The 19,011-nt window shown below is 42.2% G+C and overlaps 1 protein-coding gene and 1 non-coding gene across 2 annotated transcripts in view; one reads left to right on the top strand and one right to left on the bottom strand.

Annotated features, from left to right (window-relative positions):
• LOC126184028 (homeobox protein B-H1-like) overlaps positions 1 to 19,011 on the top strand; it is a 184,175-nt gene that overhangs the window by 126,659 nt on the left and 38,505 nt on the right. The window lies entirely within an intron of this gene.
• Trnai-aau (transfer RNA isoleucine (anticodon AAU)) lies at positions 12,454 to 12,526 on the bottom strand. Its single transcript has one exon. It is a non-coding gene; the product is annotated as a tRNA-Ile (tRNA).

Raw genomic sequence — 19,011 nt, 5'->3', positions numbered from 1 at the left:
GTGAAACGTCCCCTTTGAACAAATTATACAGGACTGTGATTAACCTGACACACAATATTCTTAGCGCAACGCAATCTGACTATCAAAAATCCCTACAAAAGAATGGCCCTGATTAAGATTAAACTATACCTTTCACAAATCACTTACCTCACAAAAATCTTCGTTACTCGAACTACTGCAATACAGCGAGCGCCACTATTGCTAGCTAAATAAAAGATTCAAACTACAGAAGGCACTAATTACTGATAGGGATAGTTAGCAAATGAAAGATTTTAATAGAGAACAAACAATGTATTTACCTTACTATCATCAAAAGTCATAATATATGTAATTTCAAAACTCCACCATCTCTCTCCCCACATCCACCACTGCTGGCGGCTCACCTCCAACTGCGCAACGCTACGCGCTGTTCACATCCAGCTGCCGCTGCCCAACACTACAATGGCAGACAACAATGCAAACTAGCCACAGACTGCACACAGCACAGCCAGTGATTTTCATACAGAGAGCGCTACGTAACGTTGCCGATAAGAAAACATAAACAGCCTACTTACAATCGTTAAGACAAAGGAGTCTCTCGATGAGGCGGGATCTTCTCACAATATTTCAATCATCCATTTTCTCTTCGGAACTGGATCATTTTTATTTGTGCCGACCTACACAGGGAGAAACGATCTTCATAATAAAATGAGGGACATCAGAGTTCGCACGTAGGTGTTTGTTTTTACTGCACTCTGTTCGATAGTAGAATAATAGCGAATTATTGTCGAGGTGTCTTGATGAACAGACAGTCAGGCACTTAAGTGTGATTTGCAGAGTATCCATGTAGATGTAGATCTAGATGAGTGTGTTACTGAGTCGCTAGTTAATGGCGTCAGAGTCATCAGGCGAAGACAAAGGTTTACATAAATGTTCTGCTGGATGTCGTCGGTTATAGGTGTAGTAATCGTTGCCGAAACCGCAGGAAGTTACATGTAATTTTAAGAGTAGAGTTTGGTAGCTGGGTGGAAAGTCGTGTCAACAATGATGTGGATATGATGGGTAAGTTGCAGACCTAGAGAATCATCTAAACTTGTTGGAAAAGAAGGGCCATTGTGTAACTTAAAACGACGAACCATTGTACATTTAGTTGCCTTTCGTATGATGGAGTTACTGTCACGTTCATACAATAAACAAAAGATTGACAAAAAATTGGTGTTTGAATGGCCCTTCCTTAAACGTTAAATATATTAGTATGCACAATTTTGTAGGTTTTGTTTTCAGTAGGTACCCAACAATAATGTATAGACATATTTACAGTTTTGTTACCTTAAGGTTAAAGTTTTCATGCTGGCACGCACTATTGCCTTGGTACACAAACTGTTGGCCGTAGTTGATAGCCTATTTTCTGTTCTGTAGCATTCAGGTGTAGCAAGTAGCAAATTAGTCGTCGGAGAATTAGTCCCTCTCTGGTGTCCATTGGCGTGGTACGTGGGTATGCTGTCATGCTCTCCAGTCCCTAGCCTAGTTTGATGGTGCTGCCCACAATAGTCTGTCTTGTACAAACCTGTTCATGTCTGCATAGCTACTGCAATGTACAGTGATTCGGAACCTGCTTACTGTAGTCAAACCTTAGTCTGCCTCTGTAAATAATCCCACCCCACCCCCCCTCACACACACAATTCTCTCCACTACCAGCTGGACTATTTGTTGATGATTCAGGATATGTCCTATCAACCGATCCCTCATTTTTTAGTCAAGTTGTACTCTAAATTTCTTTTTCTCATTGATTAGACATAATATCTTTTCATTAGTTACCGGATGTACCCATCCAATCTTAAGTATTCTTCTGTAGCACTACATTTCAAATGCTTCTATTCTCTTCTTGTGTGAACTGTTAATCACCCACGTTTCACTTTCATAAAAGGCCACACGCCAGACAGATACTTTCAGAAAACACTTCCTAACACTGAAATTTTATATTTGATGTTAACAGATTTATCTTCTTCAGAAATGCGTTTCATGTCGCTGCCAGTTTGCATTTTATATCCTCTCTATCTCGCCCATCGCCGGTTATTTTGCTGCCCAAATAGCAAAACTCAGCTATTACTTTTACTGTCTCATTTTCTTATCAAACTGCCTCATAATCTCCTGATTTGATCTGATTACATCCCATTACATTTGTCTTTTTATTTTTTCGTATTCATCTTATTATGTCTTTTCAAGGTGCTAACCATTCCGTTCAACTGACCTTGTGAGCCCTTTACCATCTCTGACAGAATTTCTGTTTCATTTGCAAACTTTGATGCTTTGATTTCTTCTACCTGGACTTAATTCCTTATCTCTGACAGAATTACAGTGTCATATGCAAACATTCATGTTTTTATTTTTTCTCTCTCAACTTCAATTCCTTTTCCAAATTTCTCAGTGATTTGTTTCATGCTTGCTCAACGTAAAAGATATACGAGGCGTGTTCAAAAACTATCGGGAATTTACATTTTTTGAAAATAATTTTATTTATTCGTCTACATTAATGTTATCTCCTTCAAAGTAGTACCTATGAGATGTTATACACTTATGCCAGCGCTTCTTCCAGTCCCCGTCACATTTCTGGAACTCGATCTTTGGAACAGCACTTAGCTCTTTCAGCTAACCTCATCCAAACGTGTAAAGCAAATGTCCTTTGAGGTTATGTATATTTTTGGAAACAGAGAAAGTCACACGGGCTCATAGCTTGTGAAAAAGGAGGCTGGCACATGATTACAATGTTGTTTCGCATCAAAAATTCACGAAAAACCAATGAATTGTGAGCAAATTCAATATCGTGACACAAAATCCATGAATTATTTCGTCACAAATCTGGAAATTTATTCGTATTGCTCTCCGAAAAGGGCGTTGAACTTGCAGGTAGTACTCCTTATTGATTGTTCGACCATTTGGGAAAAAAAAAACTTGTGTTCCACTATGCCTTTAAAATCTAAGAAAAGAGTGAGCAGAGCCTCAACATTCGACCACACTTGCCAAGTATTCTTCGGTCTTGACGATGTGGAATGCCTCCACTGCGAAGATTGAGCCTTAATTTCGTCGTTATACCTGTACACCCATGTATCGTCACCTGTTACGACACGTTTCAGTAGTTCTGCGTCGTTGCTGACTTCAATTAGTGACTCTTGCGCAACTTCCATTTTGCTCGAAATTCAACACCTTTGGCACAAATTCTGCTGTCACACGTTACATACCCAAAATATCCGGAAAGATTTGATGGCATCAGCAAATCGATATTTCAACATAATCAGCAACTTCTGTTGTGATTCGGTGACCGTTCATAATCTTTTTTCCTTCGCTTTTTACGTGTCTTCATCGGTTGTTAATGTGCTCGGGCATCCAGAACCTTCGTCATATTCAACTTCTTCACGGCCATCTTGGAAACACTTATACTTTTCGCAGACCCTATTTTACACACAGCAGACTCACCAAAAACAAAATTCAACAGTTCTAAGACTTTGTTACATTTTGTTTCACTTTTATAACATAATTTAACGCAAATTCTCTGACCCATCAGTAATCGCCATTCGAAGCAAACACATGTAACCTTGTTCAATACAGACGACAGACTAAACATGTCATACAGCTACCAGCGTACACATACGTTTCAAACATGTTTACCAACATAATTACGAAAAATTGCGCGAATTAGACGAATACAACCAGCGAAATTACAAAATTCCCGATATTTTTTGGTCACATCTCGTATAGGTCACGAAAAGATTACATGTGCACTGATTATATCTCTGAAATGATGCCGTTTAAAGAGGGGCACATAATTTCAAAACGATCCACTGGAAGACAGACTGCTTTACAACAAACAGTCCTCTCTGTAAGAGTCCGAGAAATTTCTCATTCACACGGCACTCACGCGAAGCGAATTTTGAAACGTGTGAGGAGTTGCGTCCTGGCAGAGACGACACGACACTGGCTCCAGTGGACGCAGTGCAGGTTTCGAGGCGGCGATTGCAGCCATATGGCGCAGGAAGCGAGTGAGACCTGCGAGGGCGATGGGCGAGATAAGCGGCGCACACACCCACTTTGAGGAACAACCTTCCTGAATTGCCCCTAATTGCTTTTAGCCTGTTTAAATAATGCATGAAGGCCGGCCAGCGGCACTTAGGCGGCGCTGCAGCTCGGCCTAACTTATTACTAAAATACATCGCACACAATGACACTGCCGGCCGCGCGCAGATAAGCTACCGAGTGCTTTACTCTCTTTCCCAGCCACTTGCCATCGATTGAAGTTAGGCTTATCTACCGCTGTCTGATGCAAGCAAGCACCCGCTAATTCGTCTAAATAAACGTCAACGGCAACTATTTACGGCAGAGAGTTACACGACGTGGAAAAACGAGTGCCACACTTGTGATGAAGAAAGCGGTAGGCTATCTGCAGGTAAAACTCAGTAAACTGCTTTAGAGACTGGAATGTCAAAGTCTCTTCCTGAAGCTGCTAACTAACTGATTTGTTTACTCGTGTCAATTCTAAACTTGCGACAGATTCTTATGTTCCAATCCGCGAGTGCTGTTGGTGACATGGCCAGCCTGTTATTGGCGTGCGTCTTTGTGTAAGACTGTGGGGTGGAGAGGGTGGGGGGGGGGTTGGCGTCAGGGGGAGGGCACTGGCCGATGTTGCCAATCGGTCTCGCATATGTTACAGCGTAAATATACGACGAGTGTAAAAAAAAAGTAATGATAACTGCCTAGGCACTGTCGTTTAAGCCGGCCGGTGTGGCCGAGCGGTTCTAGGCGCTTCAGTCTGGAACCGCGCGACCACTACGGTCGCAGTTTCGAATCCTGCCTCGGGCATGGATGTGTGAGATGTCCTTAGGTTAGTTAGGTTTAAGTAGTTCTAAGTTCTAGGGGACTGATGGCCTCAGAAGTTAAGTCCCATAGCGCTCAGAGTCATTTGAACCATTTTGAACTGTCATTTAATCCTTTGCCTGCAAGATGTGACACAAACTAACATACATCAGCTGCAGTAATGTTGTTTTAGAGAAGTGAGTTCAAGTTATGTTGATTTCAATTCCTGTCAAATGCAAAATTTGTGCTATGATTAGAATTTTAAAAACACCGTTGGCTACCATAGAATATCACAAGCAAGCGTAGACTCCGATAATTTTCCTAGAAGATTCGGTCAGTTAAGATCGTAACTCTGTTACCTAACCGAGTTACCACTACATAGGTGTGTTGCATACCTATCGGGCTTTACTTCATATCGATAACTTTGTTTGCGTACGCGATCAGTGTCTCACCACATACCCCTAGGAACCGGAAGCGGTGAACCGTCTTGAAACTGAGTGACGATATATAAAGGGCCGCGTAACATACGCAACATTTTTGCTCTGCATTCTGATCCTCCTGTTTCTTACTTAAAAATAAAGAGTATTTATAGCTAAACTGAAATTGTCAATATTTAATTCAAGTTATATTCAGAAACTGTTGATTTCTAACGTGAAACAGAGGGATGTTGTAGAAAAAAATACAGATTTATGATATAGTACAAGAAAACGCAATTTCCTCAGAGAAAGGTAAAATTAGGAAAAACTGCAAAACAAAAACATACCAAACATTGCTTCAATACTTTGTCGAGCTTATATAAAACATGTTTCTGTTACTCATAAACAACTTTCGCCCTTATCAATAATAAAAGGAAACTCTTGCCTTTGATCATGATGAAGAATTCTCTATTGCACACAAAAAACAACAATAATAATATATATTACTTTTATTTTTGTGTATGTAAACTGTACTTGCATCAGAAGTAATTTCTTTGGTTACATAAAAGCGCAGAAGTTACTCGATCAACCAATTTTTGACACCGCCACCCGGCTGGAAGCCCGAGAACTCTTCGCCAGCTGTATATGCCGGGGAAGCAAACATTCACATTTAATTTTTATTACTTATAAAATGCAATTCGTATTTTGTAGGGATACGGAATACAAAATGGACTAATACTAACGACGTGCGGTTCGAGTGATGTGGAAATCACACAAACAAGAGAAGTCGTCGGCTTCCAGTTTCTCTCTCGTACATTCATTTTTATGTCTCTTTCCTACTAATGCTACCAATTCTACCGGTATTTACTACGTCATTTGTGTATTGCACCAAAACGACCGAACCGTAGTTTTGGTAGAGCGCAGCTCTAGCTTTGATTCAACAGGAAATTATTTTCGCGACGACATTCCGAGAAGCGATTTCACTTGGTACACACATGATAATAAGCAACGATGACTGGAATGGAGGCAACACACTCACAACTTGACGATGAAAACTTAGATTACTCACGAAGCGAATGAGAAAATGTAATAATTAATGGAATGGCGCAATGCACACTCACATCATCTTCATGATGACACTCGAGTGACTAGCTAGATGCCCGAGAATACGCGACAGTAGATAGAGTGGCCCTGCGCATACGCCCGTGAACTTGACAATGAACCTACACGAATGACAATATGTGACGTTGAATGCGATGGCGCCACACGCGCTGGCATCAACTTCACGATGAATGGTCAGGCTGTTGTTTCTTTATATTTGTTTTTGAGAAAAAAAGAAAAGGACTAATTTTCGTCGATCTTTTACTCAGTTAATTCCAAATTAATGCAGCATCTACGCCGAGGCATTACAGGAGCTCCGTCCAGCTGTCAAAAACAAGGCGAGATATGCTGTCGTGGAAAGACTGTTTCGTTGTCGACATCTCCCGCCTGCACATACATTATATTTGGCACATATTTAGCATTGATCCATAAATACTAATTCTGTGCCATATTATTTTCTCCTCTGTCCATTATTGATAGTATATCTGATTTGAAAGTCTTTTGGAAACAGCAGTCAATTTCTATAGGCAGTGATGTACTGTAGTATGAAATAATACGTGGAAGAGTAAATAAGCACACGTTTTAAACATATTTAAAGTGAGCACGAAGACAAGTGCTTCGGAAGTATTATTTGTGCACTGTGTTCTTACTTTCCAGGTAACGCTCGCACACTTTCTACCATTTAAAAATCAGGAGACAGTAAATAGATGTTTTTTCCCATGCATTATCGTCTCGCCACCAACAGGATTCTAAACTAAAAATAACGTCTAAATACATTTTTTGATGTCTCACATATGATGTTAGATGGAGTTTTCACTTTTAATATGTGAATGCATTCAAACTTTTAAAAAAATTTCGCCATAGCTAAAACAAATTTTCGTGTTCGTTAAATCTAGTCCTATTTCTGCTGACATAAAACAAGAAATATGCATGTAGAGTTGATATGACTTATGCGGAGCTTCGTTCTCTGCGTTTCCTTACATTTATGTTCTTGTAGAGGGAACAAAGTGGGTCTACCACCTCTGCTGATCTCCAGAAAACATTGAAGTTCCAGAGTGTATGGAGACCAGAAACTGGTACAGGATAGATTGGCATTAAATATTTCAATCTTCAAGCAGTCTGTTTCAAAGTTCGTCCAAGTCACCGTAATTCAAATCTCTCTTCGTTTCCTAGCTCTTTAGATTTCGTGCTGTCACTTGTATTAAACTGGACTCGCATTCGAGAGGACGCCGGTTCAAGATCTCGTCCGCCAATCCTGATTTAGGTTTTCCGTGATTTCCTTAAATCGCTTCAGGCGAATGCCGGGATAGTTCCTTTGAAAGGCATGGCCTACTTTCTTCCCTAACCCGATGGGACCGATGATCTCACTATTGGGTTCCCTTCCCCAAATCAACCAACCAACCATCTATTAAGAGCTTTCATCTTTGTTGAAATATTATGTGAATTTTTTTCTGAGATATACCAAATCACACATACCAAGTCTACCGACATAGTGAAGCAGCCTTTTTTTTCAAATTGAACTAAAACTTTTTTAAGGTTAACTCGTGAAAAATAGATTGTTGTGATACAACAAATGTCAGGACTTACAGTGAACCTTTTCGAATAAATACCTGGGAAACGTGAGGCACGCCGAGTTAAGGCGCCCGAATCGGGCCGGCCGGAGTGGCCGAGCGGTTCTAGGCGCTACAGTCTGGAACCGCACGACCGATACGGTCGCAGGTTCGAATCCTGCCTCGGGCATGGATGTGTGTGATGTCCTTAGGTTAGTTAGGTTTAAGTAGTTCTAAGTTCTAGGGGACTTATGACCACAGCAGTTGAGTCCCATAGTGCTCAGAGCCTTTTGAACCATTTTTTGAAACGTGAGGCCTAAGTTTGGGACACAGACACAGGGTGGTTTTATCCCCGTTAAGTGGTTTACATAGAAATGGAATTCCACAGAATTTGGCTAGACAGTTGTCATACACTCAGGCTATCTTTTGCTAAAAGTTTCGCTATGGGTGATGAAAAGTTTTATAGCAACGCGCTCCGCTTTTCTTGATCTTCGGAAACAGTTGATAAACGTTGATATTAACTGTAGCTCTATTTACCTATTACAGTTTTCAGCCCCCCAGAGTGTAAATGTGCAGGTTATTAGATCGAATGAACTCACTAAAAATTGCAACGTTTGTGAACTCAGCCTACCCTACAATTTATTCCACACAATGAAACGGTGATTAACTAATACTTTATTTATGTAAATAACAGTTTCAATTTTGGTATCCATTTCGAATTGTTGAACCATTTTCCAGACAAGACTTTCAGAAATGTTGCGCAGCGGACATTCTTTGCGAACACTTCGCATAATGACCCACTATATTGTCGAGACGCGAAGCGTGGAAGAAGCCTAAAGAAACAGTGTCACGAACTATTCCCTTCCCTCGACACTGAATTTGCCACATTTTGTGGCTGCAGGATGCGAGTTGGTGCTCGTTCACCGTACGACCCTCTGCGTCATTCGGGTCTTTGCTTGCGAGGGTCGTAAAACTCCGATCCGTGCCATTAAGTGGCCTTTTTGCATGTATCACTGCTTTACTGCTACCCTGCTCCGCCTCTTGCCGTTTCGTCATCCTGCACCCTTTCTCAGTGCCCCATCTATTTTCTTTTAGGAACGTTTCTCTAAAAACACCATGTGGCAGCTATTTGTTTAACGGCTAGTTTCTGTCCGTCGTTCTATTCCAGTACACGTGTCTTAACCCACTTCGGAGATTCACTGATTCTGATGAAAGGAAAGGAGGAAGAAATGACAGGTATAGCATCCAGTCAATTTGGAGGACGTTAAAAACGGACCATTAGCCCTGATTAGATACGAATTGGAAGAGGCTTTGTTGAAGCATCCCTCCCAGCATTCGCAGGAAACGATTTCGGGCAACTACAGAGAACCGTCGGCGGAATGATCAAATGGAATCTTTAATTCCACTGCAGCCTTCAATTCAAGTAAATGCCGGAGTGGCTCCCTTCAAAACGCTGTGGCCTGTTTCCAACAACATCCTTGTCCAGTTTGAGTTTGTACTCAGCGAATTATTAAACCCTGTCCTCCCTTCCTTCTGCTACTCCCGATTTCAGTCCTGACAAACGAGTCACACTTTTCAATACATAATTTTGGTGATCAACTAGTATCCGGCAACTTCTCGTATATTGCTTGACTGTTCCAGTAACTTACTCAGATAGCTTTATTGCATTTTGAATTGGTCATAACTCCGCCTACAAAGTTCTAGAACTTGATCAATGTTATCCGCTGAGTGTTTTATAGTGATCTCCGGTGTATCGTTACAAGATGATCCTTTCAGTTTGTTACCACAGTTTAGTTCGTGACTACACTGCACTGAGCGCAGCTATACACCTGCGGAAATGCGTGTATTACGAAATCTGTGTCGTGTTTACGAACAAAACATTTATAATGAAGAATGGAAATGATGGGTAGATTTAGACAGATGGAAGTGGGGTCTGAAGCAGATTTGGAAGAGCATAGCGTATGTAACCAAAAAGGCTCAATGAAAAATAAAAGAAGTTAATAATATCCAAACTTTTAAACTGGCTTTAATCATACTTTATCGTGAAGGGTGTTAGTTATTATATCACTATGCATGAAAGAATCATAAATGAAGGCACATGTATTCGAAGTAAGGATACAGTACTAGCCAGTACTTTAACGAAGAACGGTGTTGCACACGTCGTATGTAACACCATATTTTTCACTAATCTGAAGCAAGTTACGCAGTAGGAAATATACGTGCCATATTGTAGTTTCGTTATATCATGACAAAACTTTTGTGTACTTGTATGGTGATTTTGCTCCTTCTTATTTATACGGTCAAATTACATCAGTAAAAGTGAGACAGAAACCTCGGTAGAATGGAAAGAATGACGAATAGCGTGTGGATCCCTGTCGGCAACCAGATCAATAGACGCAAGTGTATGTTCGGAGAGGGCTTTATCAGTTAAGGAAATAGGAAGCCACCTTTTCAAAAAGAACATATCTACAGTTTCCTTAAGTGATTTAGCGGAACCATGAAAAATCTAAATATTTATACTTTCACGGCAACCTGGGTCCTGCTCCTCTCAAATGGTAGCTGGCAAACTAAAGAAGAAACCAAGACGCTATATGAGTAAGCGAAAAGTTTTGCGGAAATTTACAGTGGCTTCCAAGTCTTCGTCCTTAAATTATCATTTGAAAGACTCATACACACAGTAACATCACCACTGCCTCAGAGAAGGCTCATACACTTCAATGATGATGTTGATGATGATTGAAGTGTGTTTTCTCTAACTCAATAGTGATCCCACTGATGATATACTGTATTTCTGGCATACGATAAAAAGAAACTCTGGCTCCACCATAAAAAATATTGATCTAATAGAATATTGTTCACCCACGTAACGATCAGCTGAAGTGCTAAGGCAAATTGACTGGTTACTACTTAAAACATCCAAGCCTTACAACAAGAGTCGTAAGTACGTGTCACACCAAATACCCTACAAACAAAGTATGGGGCCATTGTTCCTGAAGTGTAACAATAGACAGTAGAGGAAAACCCAGGAAATCCAATTATGCATTAGGGCTGCAAATAATTTGCAGGTACCTTCGAGGAACACCTACGATCTCCCAAGTAGGAGGAGGATTAAGAGTACAGCTGCAGCCATGGTGCAGATGATAACTAAGGTAATTGACACCGACAAACAGAATAACATCTCGGATGTGCTGCTTCTCCGACCGCAGGAGCAGCAGTCCAGAGCGTTTCAAGAGAAACGCGTATTGTTTGGTAGCGAAAGCTGAATGAACATAGATACCTCAAAGAGATGTTAAAGGCAAAAGTGTGCCTATCCTTCCTACCATTTGGTAGCCACATTTTTAACGTTACGTTTCAACTGTTAAGCAACAGTGACACACAGTTTCGTTTGCTGACAGGCGCTGTTCGAAATAAAACCACCCTGGTAGAGATGGGTGAGATTGGGTTTAACGTACCGTCGACATCGCGGTCATTAGAGACGGAGCAAACGGCTGGGGAAAGAAATCGGTCGTGCCCTTTCAAAGGAAACATTCCGGCATTTGCCCGGAGCGATTTACGGAAAAATTGGCTCAAATGGCTCTGAGCACTATGGGACTTGACTGCTGAGATCATCAGTCCCCTAGAACTTAGAACTACTTAAACCTAACTAACCTAAGGACATCACACACATCCATGCCCGAGGCAGGATTCGAACCTGCGACCGTAGCGGTCGCGCGGATCAAGACTGTAGCGCCTAGAACCGCTCGGCCACTTCGGCCGGCTTTTACGGAAATCTCGGAGAACATAAAAATGTGGATGGCCGGACATGGGTTTGAAGCGTCATCCTTCCAAATGGGAGTCCAGCGTGCCGACCATTGCGCCACCTCGCTTGGTGCCAGTGTGGTGTGTCATTTAGGACGTAATGGGACACTTTCACCTCTTTCATCAATTTTCCGTCATAATACTAAATAGTTAGCGAGTGTTTGCAATGGTGAAGGATGTACCCGCCACAGAGAGCCGTATGTTTCTCTGCTACATTTCCATTATCGACCTGCTTCCTACACTGCCCCAAAATAAAAGTCACATTCCAGTTAAAATCTTGTTTGAAACTTCTCATACAAATAATCATCAAAAACGACTATGTCCTAGAAACAAGTGGCTCATTCACTCCAACATTTTAGATCAGTTCACACTGGCTTTTGAAATGTTCTTATTTTGGTAGAGAGTATAGCAATTTTAGCGTCTAGGATTCGATAAGTGGGACCAGCTTGTTAATTACAGTGCGTAGGTGCTACCTTGCGGCATGGAGAGATAAGGCGGAGCTGAGTAGAAAACACTCGGAAATGAAGGCTGTTTGAGGCTTACCTTCCCGTCGACGCCGAGCTCGTTAGAGAAGGAGTACTATTTCGGATTAGGAACCGGAAGGGAAGGCAATCTACAAAATTGTATTCAAAGAAACCATTTCAGAACTTTATATGTAAATTGTATGTGGAGAGGGGAAAGAAGGAAAGGAAAGGGAGGGATTCACTGATGTTAGCTACATCAAGACATTACGTGGAATCAGCGGTGACAAATGAAAATGCGTACCGGAGCGGGATTCGAACCCGGGATCTCCTGCTTATTAGGCAGGTGCGTTAACCACTGCACCATCCGGGACATAGTATTAGCGTAACTGTCCGGCGTAAATCGGCATGCCTCATGGCCGATCCACATTCCCATCGAGCGACAGCTATCCGCAGTCCCTGTCAATTTCCTCTAACTTCGCTCTCTGAGATTCCCACAGGAGGTCGGACGTGTCCCAAATAACAGACTCCACGCGTTCATATCATTTCAGAACTACAAGAAATCCAGGAAATCCACGGAAACACTACGTCAGATGCCAGTCGGAGAGTTGGATCCTACTCATCTCGAATACAAAATTAGTGTCTGCACCACTGAGCCACCTTGCTCAAACTGGAGTAACCGAACTAGATCTCACACAACAGTCTCCCAAAATGTGCTTTTTAGGTGTGTCCCCATTCCATGTAGCTCAGTTTTCTACTGGTCCATCTTTACGTGAAAAACATAAGACAGAAATAGTTAAATACGAAAACATCATCCACGGACCGATTTTCGTTTACGGTATTAATTCTTTAGAGTGAGATGACCCTGTTTGGTGAGGAAGAGCACTCACTTACAGAAACACGTGCCACATGCATGATTACCAAACACACATCAGGCGTGAACGCTGAAAAGTGTGATGAAATTCGTAAATTCGGGAGGAATATTTCAACTCCCTTATGTGCGGTTTTTCAAACCTCAGAAATGAATGACGATATTTTTCCTTCTCTCAGTCTATGGTTCTTATTCCTCTGCACACTTATCCGTGTAATCGTAAGTGATTGATATCTTTCATAAATGTAATGTCGGCGAAACGTTAGACCGTACCTTCTTCCGTTTTTATGCAGCCGCTGCTTTCTAACTTCGTCAACGTGACGCTACACAGCAAACGAGAAGATAAGTAGAATCACAGCTCATCTTGGATAATTGAGGAATGATTTCCTTGTAACAGAGGGATTGATGTTTTCGACGCTGGCGGGATCTTAATCACTAACGATTTCATTTCTGCAAAGCTAAACTCCCTTCAGCTCCATTGCTCGTACGATTAAGTGCTGTACACGCCAAGCGTTTTCTGGCCTGATCTGTATTATACCTACGTTCATACCGACTTCAAAGTAGAGAAGGAGCCAGCTCTGTTGGTCGCAGGTAGCGGCGTGGTGTGAGAGTCGGCAATAGCCGGCGGCTTTGCGGCCAACCCTTCCCTCGAGCGCCTATTGCAGTTCGCTCGCCTGTGAGTGATCGCGACATTAAAAACAGCTTCATCACGGAACGGAACCTCGACTCAGTACTTACACAGACAAAAAACGCTTTGCCGCAATTTGTCAGTCGTCGTAATAAAATATTGCTCGGCTCGCACTTCTATGACCGCACTGGTGATATATTATTTGGAGTGGTAGCTTTGTAAATGACGTCTGTGTTGTGAATAATTATTGGGAGGATTTACATTTTATAGCGGGGTAGTCAGGGGTGCGTGAAATGGGTGCTAATCCGAACGCTGTTTATTGTGGTCGGTCACCGAGTGCTAAGGACACTCGCCGCTTCAAATTTAATGTTATTCCAAACGTAAAATTATTATTAACGCTCGCCACTCAGAGGTGGAGCAACTTAGCGCTTGCAGCTTCAGTCCTTACTGTAACAATTGGCGCCCCCTTGATCACAGAAACGTCTGCAGCTGCCTCAACGGAAGCTGTTACCCGCTGCTACCCGCACGTGTCGTTCTAAAAAAAAAAATGGTTCAAATGGTTCTGAGCACTATGGGACTTAACATCTGTGGTCATCAGCCCCCTAGAACTTAGAACTACTTTAACCTAACTAACCTAAGGACATCACACACATCCATGCCCGAGGCAGGATTCGAACCTGCGACCGTAGCAGTCGCGCGGTTCCGGACTGAGCGCCTAGAACCGCTAGACCACCGCGGCCGGCCGTGTGTCGTTCTCAAATAGATTACCGTACGATCGGTCGCCATACGTTTGTTATGTGTATGCGTCCTTGGTGTCAGATGTTCACTCCACGATGACAGTCATATAATTTGTGTAGCCAAACTAATATTATCACATGATATCTTTCTATGTGATGCAAGAGGAACAGAGTGTACTAGTATAATTTTATTCCCTTCTAATTCCATTCGCAGACATTGCGTTGAAGAAAAACTGTCAGTACACCAGCGATTTAACCTGAGTCTATTTAATTTTTACGTCATAATTATCAAGCGAGGTGTATGTGAGAAGGAATAATAATACTTTTCGTGACTCCCTTAGAACATAGGATTGCGGGATTTTAAGCGTAAGCTTATAAATTGTGCACAAAATCATTGCTGTAACGTCTCTCATAGGATGTCCCTCGGGAATTCTGCATAAACTCGAGACGAATTATGCAGATCATGTTTAAATTTTCTCTAAATCTTCTATAAATCCAAAGTTGTGAGAGACCTAACGTGTCGACCATCATTTAAGAGTGGGACAACAGAGAATCTCGTAAGCAATCTCCCTTGGTGAGACGTTACACGTAATTAGTTTGGTTCCGATGAACCGCAGCTTGGCATTTGCCTTCAGAACATCTGGATTTCTGTGGTCGTTCCACCTTGAATTACTCCCGATTGATTGCCTTAGACATTTGCCGGTTTGGAATGACGCCAGTGATTTTACAGCGATCATATTATCAAGCAATATCGTAATATTTCTTACCTTTCTGTGCATTACATCATGCTTGTATCATTTTGCACCTCTTTATCAGTATTATGCGTCCTGTTACGGTTCCTCATGATCGATGGAAGCGGAATTCGTGTCTATTCTTATAGAAGAGTTAATTGGTCTCCAAAAAAGTCAGAATTTAACTTCATGCACAGGATATAGAGTTACAGAACTGTACATCTTTCCTCCTTCCCTTCTTATTGCACATCTAAATTGTTACTAGTTTAGCAACCTTACCGTGTGTATGAGTATATCGTATACCAACATCATTTCTCTTCCATGTTTCATTCACGGTTGACGGTATTTACGGTTGGCTCGGGGGAAGAACGGCTATTGGAAAACCTCCATTTGACGTCTAATTTCCCTCATTTTGGCGACATAGACATTTTGCGAATTGTGTTTGGAAGGAAGCAGTTTTTGCTTGACTCTTAGCTAAACGTGCGTTCAAGGAATTTTGACTGTGAACCTCTCCAGACTTCACAACGCCTCTCTTCTACCATCTACTATTTTAGTTGGATGAGCAACTCTCTGAAGTTTTCACTCTTATTAAACAAACCTGTGACGAAATGTGCAGCTCTTCCTTGTATCTTCAATATCTTCTTTACTAATCCTACCTGATAAGTGTTTCACATTGACTAGCAGTAGCCAAGAATTAGGGTTTGTAAAGTATTCGAAGCATTCTCTGACATGGTCCGTGATGACAGCATACAGCCATCTGTCTACAAAACTGAAAACTATAGCGTTTGACTATTCTTTTACTTTTTTGCCTATAACGCCCCAGGATAAGACATCAATATGTCAGTCTAAACTTGCTTATGTTCTAAAACTTTAATTCACTATTGGAATAGTACAGTGTAATTGCCAGTAATGACATATTATGACGTCGAAGTCGTACTGGCCACTCTGTACACTGCAGATTCAATCAGTTTTGCAGTACGACGTTTTACAGGTGAAGGGGGTGCTATGGGGAGTTTCCCTTGTCAAAAATCCGTCGAACGAGTGTTTCGTAAGCCACCTCTCTCATGGTTGAATGACACTTCCTTAAGGGCCTTCCAGTCCTTCTCAGCCTGGCATGTAATTCTCCTACTACTTATTTTATCTGGTAATTCCACTTCAGGTCGCACTGGATGATTACCCTAGGTGTTTTACGGTAGTTACTATTTCTAGCGACTTGCCGCCAGTAGTGTAATCCAGCAGTAGTAGATGTCTTCATTTGTTTATGTTTGCAATTCTTTAGAAACTCGTCCCCATTAAAAAGGTACTGAAACTATGAAGACAGCTGTAAATACAGGGAAAGTGCAAAAAATGGTTTTGGACAAGCAGCAATGAGAGGCGAGGAAAATACGTGACACTACAGGCTTGCCAGAAGTAGTATGTGAACACTTCATGTAATGCGGAATCGACCACAAAATGCCACGAGAGGCGGAGAGTGCTGCGTTGTTAGTAGAGAAGCAGTAAAAGCGCGATGGCTGGGTCAGGACCATCGAGGACATTTCTCCTGTATAAAGCTGCCAAGGTCGACTGTTGATGACGTGATCGTGAGGTGGAAACATGAAGGAATAACCACCACTAAGCCAAGACCAGGGAGAGCTCTCGTACTGTCCGACAGGGTCCGTCAGGTATTGCGGAAGGAGGTTGTAAAACTTCTCATGAAATCAACGGAAGGGACCACTCGTTAATTCCAAAGTGCTAACAGTGACCACAGTGGCACCAAGCAGAACGCATCCCGAGGTTGGCAGTAAACCATGCGACGGCCACACCAATCCGCGGCCGTTATTGAAGCCACACCTCTTGCTGTACCAGGGAACAGCGCTACCACCGAGACGGCTTATGGTTGGTTGGTTGGTTTGGGGAAGGAGACCAGACAGCGTGGTCATCGGTCTCATCGGATTAGGGAAGGAAGTCGGCCGTGCCCTTTCAGAGGAACCATCCCGGCATTTGCCTGGAGTGATTTAGGGAAATCACGGAAAACCTAAATCAGGATGGCCGGACGCGGGATTGAACCGTCGTCCTCCCGAATGCGAGTCCAGTGTCTAACCACTGCGCCATCCCGCTCGGTCGACGGCTTATGGAGCGCGGAGCAAAGATGTCACCCAATTTCATTGCGGAGTTCGTACAGTGCATTAGCGGTCTTATTCGTAGTTTCTCTTAGGGCTGCTGATAAAATATCATATCGATACTCTTCCTTAAATGCATCGATAATGTCACCGCTATCTCATTCCACGATATATCGATATCGAAACGGCAATATCGAATACCGTTATTTTTATTTTATATTATATTTTTTCGCAATTTTCAGTAAATATTCGAAATTGTTGTACAACATGATTTTTTTCACTGTGTGAAGGAGTCTTACTACATTTTTGAGCTTTCATCACGTACAGTCTTTCTCTTTGACTGTGTGAAGCAAGTGTAGGTGGCACAGAGAGGTTCGATTGCACTGGTAGGTGGTGGGGTGAATGGAATTACAAGATTTCCGATGTGAAGGAGTAGCATACCAGTTGCGTTAAAAACCAATTTTTAATGCCACTAGTGTGCTCTTTCTTCACAGCGCCCTTTTTTAAAAAACAGTTGCTGAAAATGATGAAAAATCTGAATGGCAAGAGTGGTCCTTGCAGTGGACGGAGACATGTGAAGGGAAATACTGCGGTAATCGGCGCTCGGTGTTAACAACAGAAACCGCAACGTTTAACTTCACACGCAATTTTGACACTGCCACTGCTATGTCGCTGGCGTTTGCAGAGATGAAAAAAACGGGGAAGTCGGCTTGAAGTATTCCGGACTAATCCGATCTGTGATGAAACCGAACGACTGTCCCATCCAACGTCTTTTATTGTGCAACTTACATGCAGTTACGTGCATCGTTTTCCTTTCAGTTAATGTGCAAGGGGGGATAAGCAGGCTGGTAGCTTGTTGATGTACAAAATATCTAATAACAAATCAATACGTAAATGTGCAATTCTAAAACCGACAGTATGTTTACAATGTGCAGCTGATATTTTAATAGGCCGGAATGTCGATATACATTCCGTCAAAATATCGACAGATCGTTACATTTCTCGATACATCGACTGCCGAGAATGACGCTATTTTAAATATCGATATATCGGATTCGCGATATTTTTGAAAATCTCAACATTCCTAGTTTCTCTGTACTGTGATTGTTTATGACGACTAGGTTCCGACTGACAAATTTCTGGAACAGAGTTAGAGTTGCTGCATTAAAATAAACGCCAGTGTCAATCAGATTACGTGGACTTATAATTATTTTTGCTTACTGTCTAAAAAACCCACTTATTTCTCGGCTCCCATCTCTGCCGGATCCAACACATAGGAAAATAGAAAGACTGGGGTATAGTGGTCGAACAGCTACTTATAAACCAAACATCTGTGCAGTCAGTGCTAAGCGACACTTGAGGTGATGTAAAGACCGACGTATTCGAAGTGGATGACTGAAAATGAGTGATTTTGTGTTATGAATCACGCTATGCCCTGTGGCAAACCGATGGAAGGTTTCGGGTCTGGCGAATGCCTGGGGAACGTTACCTCTCATCATGTGTAATGCCAACAGTGAGGCGCCGAGGCAGTAGTGTTACGGTATGGGGGTGTTTTTTACGGTTAGGGTGCTGTGCCAATTATTGTGCTTAAGGAAAGCTGGATGCGGGAGAATTTGAACGCGTTTTACATCATTGTGCACTCAATACGGTTGAGGTACAGTTCGGAGACGATGGTTGTTAGCGTAAGCGTCACAATGTACCATGTCATAAAGCAGCATCTGCCCGGCAGCAGTTTGTGGACGAAAACATTCCTCAAATGGACTGGCCTGCGAGTCCCGACCTTAATCCAGTG

This window comes from Schistocerca cancellata, chromosome 4 (assembly GCF_023864275.1).
Source record: "Schistocerca cancellata isolate TAMUIC-IGC-003103 chromosome 4, iqSchCanc2.1, whole genome shotgun sequence".
Lineage (NCBI taxonomy): Eukaryota > Metazoa > Arthropoda > Insecta > Orthoptera > Acrididae > Schistocerca > Schistocerca cancellata.
Note: the sequence above shows the minus strand (reverse complement) of the source record. Positions and strands in the feature narration are given on the sequence as shown.